Here is a 7,376-nt window from a genome sequence, read left to right on the forward strand (position 1 = left end):
ATCAGTGTTATTACCCACTGTTACTCTAAACTCGGAAGTAAATACATTACTCATGAATTAAATTGATAACAACTTGTGTTGAGGTACAATTGAATTCTCGAGACGCAATGTAGAACATGGGGTTTACTTATCCACTGTGTATGGATTTGGAATTTCCCGGCACGAACACCAAACCAGCTGACAGGCTCTGTTGCAGTCTCTGTTCCAGCGGTTCTCCAATGGGCGTTGTCCTGGCGTCCTCTGGCTACCTGCCAACCAGTCGAGGTGCAGCTCGGAGTAGGACGGGCGGAGGAATCTAACTGCGTCGCGCAGGGCAGTAGTTGCTCCGAGGGGATCTACCAGCAGTCCGGCTGGCTAGTAGAAAGTCTCTATGCACAGAGTGTGACCGCGGGTCCTCGCAAGTCACTCTTTTGCACGGGAATAAAACTGGTTCGTTCCCGGTCCAGCACTGCTTCTGAATAAACTATTCAGGTTGTCGATGAGGGTCCAACTGTAGGCTGCTGTTCATCAAGCGGAGCATTCACGTTGGTAGAATTCTGAGTACGTACGGGATCCTCGGCCTCGCGCTTAGAACAAAGTCCAAGTCCCAGTGCAGACAACAGCAGTTGTCACGTGATTGTCTCTGAGGATGCGCGAAAATGGCCAAGGAGAGCCCCGATCTGAGCTTGCGCTCCCTTTTTGACCAAGACACAGATGTGTGCTGATTGGTTGAGAGTTTGGCGGGCATTGGAGACCCACATGGTGTTACCACGCCCTGCCAATCCCTGATTGGTTGATTAAGGTGAGATATGAGTCACTTACTCTTGACACTTAGGAATGCAGTCCAGATGTCCATTCGGCACTCCCTAGACAGATAGGCGCCAATGGATGACCATTGATCATGATAGCCAGGCTTAGCTAAGTGCATCCCCATTTGGGAGCTGTCCCTTATCAAAAGAAAAAATCTTAAATCAGCCTGCATGAATGCTTTCTCTGTGACTGCACCACAGAGATGGAGAGTGAGATGGGGTCTCATTTAGGAAAGCACAGCAACGCTTAATTCTGTCTTGTTAACAAGCATTGCCGCTACAACATAATATTGGGCTTTTGGTCTCAGGTGGATTTGCTGCGTACAGTTCAACCTGCGGTACCGCTGTGTACTGTACATACAGTACGAAAATGTGTTATTTTGAAATAGAAAAAAATTCAATATACTTTAGTATCCATAATATTTGCTATTTTAGTTTTTCAAAGAACTGTTTTTGTTAAAAGAAAACTCATACAATGAAATACAATATTGAAAGGCTCTACTGAACACAGAGAGGGGTGGGAGGGGGGAACGACCTGCCCAGCCATGTGGTTGAAGCTGATACCCTGGATTATCTCCAGACACAGCTGAATGAGCTCCACCAGTCAGGACAGGAGGCTCTACTGTATACAGAGTGGGGCGGGAGGGGAGAACAAGCCGATACCCTGGCTTCTCTCCAGACACAGCTGGATGAGCTCCTGCAGTCACGACAGGAGGCTCTACTGTACACAGAGAGGGGCGGGAGGGGGGAACAAGCTGCACAGCCGTGTGGTTGAAGCTGATACCCTGGATTCTCTACAGACACAGCTGTATGAGCTCCAACAACCAGGACAGGAGGCTCTACTGTACACAGGGAGGGGCAGGAGGGGGGAACAAGCCGATACATACTCTTAGAGTTTGATTAATAGGGAATATAATATAAAAATATATTATGAAAAATAAGATACACTCTACAGACATTAACAACAGTGACTGTCAGAAGATAGGACACAGCAACTCAGACACCCGTTGAATGGAAAGGGGCACTTTAATTTTCTGTACGGCTAATATTAAAGCCAATACTTTAATATTCTTTTCTGTATGTTTATCAATAGTGGGTACTGGCCTAATTCGGCCCTGCACCCGTTGTTAGGTGTTTTTCTCTGCACACGGAGGATGTTTCTACAGATCTCCATGTGCAGAGTTTCTGTGGGGTGTTTGTCCCATTGAGTGTACTCCTGGTCTGTGACAGGACTCCACACTTCACTGCCGTATAGGGCAATGGGTTGGACTACACTTTTAAATATTTGGATCCAGATTCTTGTTGGTGTTGAAGAACCTCCTTCTTAGTGCGTAGAAAGCCCTGAGTGCCTTCTCCCTCAGTGTCTTCACTGCCAGGTCAAAACTTCCAGATTAGCTGATGGTATATGTGATACAGTATGTGATATGCCAAGATATGTGTAGCTTATTGTTAAGTATGAATTTGTACCTGTTTCCCTGAGGTCTGGCTTTTTTCTGGAAAACCATAACTCTGGTCTTGTCCAGATTGACTGTCAGCGCCCAGGTCTGACAGTGCTGCTCCAGCAGTGCAAGGTTCTGCCACAGCCCCTGTTCTGTGGGCGACAGCAGGACCAGGTCATCTGCATAGAGCAAAACTTGATTTCTGTGTCGTGTAGTGTGAGACCAGGAGCTGCAGACCATTCCAACAGTCCTCCTTATTCATTGATATAGATATTAAACAGTGTTGGGCTCAGGCTGCAGGCCTGGAGGCCTGGGCTCAGGCTGCAGCCCTGTCTCACCCCACGGCCCCACGGCCAGTGGTGGTGATGTAATTAATAAATCTTTAATAACCAGTGAAATCCAGTAAACACTCAATGTCCTTTTTGAACTTTGGAAGGGAAACAGAAAGCCTTGAAACCTGTTAAGTTCCCTAAAGCTTTCTCAGTCAGGTATGAAAGTTTACCCACACGGCCTCCCCACACACCCTGCCCCCTGACCCTGTTTTGCGTCAGTGAAGATGAATACGAACCTATTTCCCTTTGAAACTCATCAAAAAAGACACACTCCCCAGACCTTGCACAACTACTGTATAACTAAAAAAGACCTCTTCACTGTGTGAAAATACAACCTTTATAAGTTTATGCAGGTAAATAATTTCTATTAGGAATGATTTTTTTATGTATCAATGTTAGATTAAAAAAAAAAACACATTGCCCGATGCTAGAAAGCATCTTGCATTACATTGCTTGAAAAATAATTTTATTTTGAGAGACTGGATAAGTAATTCAAGTGTTTTTTAACTTCATGAAAAACAAGTAATAATTTAACAATTTAATGAGTCTGATTAAGAATGAATAAAAGCATTTTATTAAAAACGTGTTTGCATTTGTCTGACAAAGTAAAAAAAAATACTTTTTGACAATTAAAACTGTGTGTGTCTCTCTCTTTCTGCTGGTGTTTGTAATCATTTTTATTTTTAAATACATTTTAGCAAAGTCATGTACCATAAAAAACTGCAGAGATGTGATCTGACGGAAACACTTGAAGCCTCCCAGGCAAGGACTAATGGAAGGTTCCAAAGCTGCTCCGGGAGAACACACAAACGCAACTGGAGCTATGCTGGTAATTGAGAACAGCAGGATGAGACAGGAAGCAGCACAGCACGTCAAGGCACGTCAAGGCACAGCACGGGAAGGGACGGGACGGGACATAGTGTGGCTCAGAGTAGCTCAGTAATTGAGCTCTGAACAGTGGAGCTGCATGGCTTAAATACAATGCTAATCAAAGGTTGATCAGCAGCAGGTGGTTGGGACAGCCTGCTGAACCTGGTGCTTGTAATACTGGGCTGTATTCAGATTCTAGTGCAATTTTCAGTCTTCTGAGGAGACCAAGGTTTAGAGCTCAGACCTGACAGGGAAGACATGCAAACTTTATACAGAAGGCACCCCAGGCCATAATGAAACTTAATACCCAAGAGCTCTTAGGAAGCAGCACTAACTGCTACTCTACTATGTCACCCTTTTTTTAAAATTAATTTGATGCCAAATATGATTTCTACAGGTTGCTTTGACATGTAAAGTAAATTTCCATCACTTTAAATGTAACTGTATTTATAGTGCATTACTGACAGAACTTGACCTTTTCATTATTTATTCTGGCAGTGATTTTATGAATGATCTAAAAGGCTTTCATGGCATTGTAATGGGACAAAATGGACATGTCATCTATTTTTGTGAGAAAAAAAAATTGTGTTTTAGATTTTTTCAATGTAGGTAAAGGGGCACAAATTAAGATATTTACAAAGGGATAAAACAAATGTGAATGACAAGTTTGAATTACTCTAAAACAGTTTTGATCAGATGTGATCTGTTTTTAATTTGTTTGACAGTCATTTTTCCTTATACCACATATGTGACTGATTTCATTTAGGTGCATATACACATTCCATTAAAATACTAGGTTACCTTTGATTAAATTTGCTATCCTAGATCTCAACATCCACCCATGTTATTACTTTATGATGCATATTTCCTAACTTAGGCATATTGCTTTTGGTGTAAAATGATTACTGATTGTAAAATATATACATCTTTCATATATATTTATTATTTCATATATATTCATTTTTTTGTTCTCTTTATAAGTGGTATTTTAACTATACCGTATATAGATATCTTAAATGTAAATTGAGGCATTATTCATGACAACAGAAACTGAGAAAAAAAATATTTACAGTTACATATATGTGACATTTATGCTAGTGGCCCCAGGTGTTAGATTTTTTCTCATAATTGAAATATCATATTATAAAATAAATGAATTAATGAATTAATTTTAGTCTTTCTAGTGAAAATTCTTCATAATGCTGAAATGTTTTTAGAGGTTCAGCACTAATGTTTCCAGAACAATATCCTGTGATTTACCCTGTTTTTTTATTGTTGATTTTTTTTATATAGCATCTTAACCCTTTTAAGATTTTGTATTTCGTTTTTTGATTGTCTGTTTTGATTCAAAGAGGCTGCTTTATAGACAGCCCATTACAATATACTGTATATACACATATGCTTTTTAAAACACAACCTATTACATTTCTATAATTAAGTTTCAAAATGCAAATAATTATAAAACTATAAAAAATATAATAATATGATTACTTAAAGATCCATATATAGAGAGATTGAGTTATGATTGCACTGATTGATAGGTTTATTGAGTTGCTGCAAGACACTCATTAAAATTTGCAGTTTAAGGTTAATTTTCAGACATTCAAAGTTCTGAAGTGTTTTGTTAATTAATTTGCAAACAAAAATAGTAAAAAAATGAGCAGAAAAACTTTCCTTTACCCTTTATAACTGATACAATTTTATGCAGTATAAACAATTTAAAACATTGAGAAAATAGCAAACAAAATTGTCCAATTTTATGAAATTACAAAATGCTGCATACTCATTTTTTAATTTAATATATTATTCAAAACCTGGATATTCAGTGGAACACTTGGAAAGGGTAAGGTAAATAACAGAAAATGTTAGCAAAAACAAAAAAATATATAATGATTGTATATATATTCAGTCCCATAATGTCAATATTTGGCATCAGCTACTGCAATTTGGCCTGTTCTTAGTTGCATCAGTTTTTTCCTTTAATCCTCACAAGCTTTCAAGTCTCTGCTAAGAAGAGGCATCCCCACAGAGTGATAGTTCCCCACTATGCTTAATTGTACTCCTGGTGGTGAATGGGAGATGTACTGTGGTGCGTCCGCAGTAAATACAATGCTTGGCATTTAGACATTCCCCAGTGTTTCCTCACTCAACCCTGGATTGTGTCATCTGCACAGGGTCCAGAAAGAACGTATCCTGATCCTATGAAGTCATATATATTGAAAATTAATACCATAATTACAGTGTGAGCCAAGTCTCAGAATATTTTTTGTTTCTGATGTCTTTCTGCTATGGGAGTTAAGAAACCCTTCTTTGAGAACATAGATGGAGAGATCTGTGTGATCAAGTCCATCTGAGGTGAAATGAGAAACTATGGGCTTGGAGAAATCTTTAATCTTCACTGCCCTAACGTGTTCTCTGAAGCAGTTTTCCAGTCTCCTTCCGGTTTCCCCAGCGTAGATAGCTGGGCATTTCCTGCAAGAGATACAGTAAATGAGGCTGCTGGAAGTACAAGAGGTTGCCTGGGTGATCTGGAATTGTCCTGAGGGGCCTTGAATGAGTGTGGTGTTAGATATTTACTTGCATGTGATGCAGCGAGCTTTATTGCAGGGGAAAGTACCTGGTGTAGATGATTGTTGAGGGTGGTCAAGTGAGCTGTGAACAAGAAGGTTACGCAGATTAGGTGGTCAGTGATATGAGATGATGGGGCAGTCAAAAAAGAGGGCCCTATTGGAGGGATCAGCCTGTAGTATGGAAAAGTTGTCATTAATGGGGACAGAAAGTGTGTTAGGATGGAAGCGAAGCACCAAAGGAATGCAATTGTTAGGCCGGGGGTTCCTGATCATGTTGATGGCCCAGGGGTTGTTTTTGGCCCGGATGAGGGCTCTGTCAATAACATGGGTGGGGTATCCTCTGTTGATGAAAAAGGAGTGCATTTTGAGTGCTTGGTTCTGGAAATCCATGTCATAAATGCAGAGTTGTCGTAGCCAAAGTAACTGTGAAAAAGGGAGAGAGTTTTTAGTGCGTTTGGGGTGAAATGAGCTGTATAGAAGATAGCTGTGTGAATCCGTGGGTTTGTAATAGACTGAAGTAGAGAGTCAGGCATGGTTAATACATTGGTTTATGTCTAGAAACGGAAGAGTAGTGGAATATATGTTAACTGTATATTTGAGGGATGGGTGGAAGTTGGTGAAATGATACAGGAAGTGCTCTAACTGGTCATTAGAGCATGTGGCAGCACTGACACAGTCATCGAAGTGAAGAAGCGTTTTTCTACTAAGCCAACAGAAATATTGGCATAGCTGGGTCCCATTCTGGTGCCTATGGCAAGTCCACTAACATGCTGGTAAAAAAGATTATTGAATGAGAAAGCATTGAATATGAGTACCAATTCTGCAAGATGTACAAGGGTGTGGGTGGGTGGATCAAACACTGTGAGTTTGTCCAGCATGTGCTTGAGGGCTGTAAGACCATCATTGTGGGGTGTAGAGAGATGTGATATCCATTGTAAAAATGTAGCATTCTGGACCCTGAAACTGGAAATTGGTAAAAAGTTGGTGGGCATGGTTAGTGTCCTTGATATATGAAGGGAGCCTTTCAAGTAGTGGTCTCATCAGGCTGTCGAGAAAGGCCGAGATGTGAGTAGCCGGACAGTTGCATGTTGAGACGATGGGGCATGTTGCATGTTGAGGTTTGTGGATTTTGGGGAGGAGGTAAAATTAGGATACTTGGGATGTTCAATGATGAGCCAGTTCCCCTCCTGGGAGAGTTCCTTGGTGCTGATAAAAAGGGAGATGGTGGATATCACTTCCTTATGGTAGTTAGTAGTAGGATCCTGTTGGAGAGGATGGTAAGCAGAAGTGTCGATTAGTTGTCTGGAGGCTTCATTAATATACAAGTCTTTTTGTCACACCACAACAGCACCTCCGTTGCCTGCTGGTTTAATGATT

At 40.7% G+C, this 7,376-nt stretch overlaps 1 pseudogene; it reads right to left on the reverse strand.

The window, feature by feature from the left end:
- Positions 1–5,636: 5,636 nt before the first annotated feature.
- LOC148677905 (uncharacterized) lies at positions 5,637–6,880 on the reverse strand (annotated as a pseudogene).
- Positions 6,881–7,376: the final 496 nt, after the last annotated feature.

The sequence above is a fragment of the Lepisosteus platostomus genome, chromosome 1 (genome assembly GCF_059453375.1).
Source record: "Lepisosteus platostomus isolate fLepPlt1 chromosome 1, fLepPlt1.hap1, whole genome shotgun sequence".
Classification (NCBI taxonomy): Eukaryota; Metazoa; Chordata; class Actinopteri; order Semionotiformes; family Lepisosteidae; genus Lepisosteus; species Lepisosteus platostomus.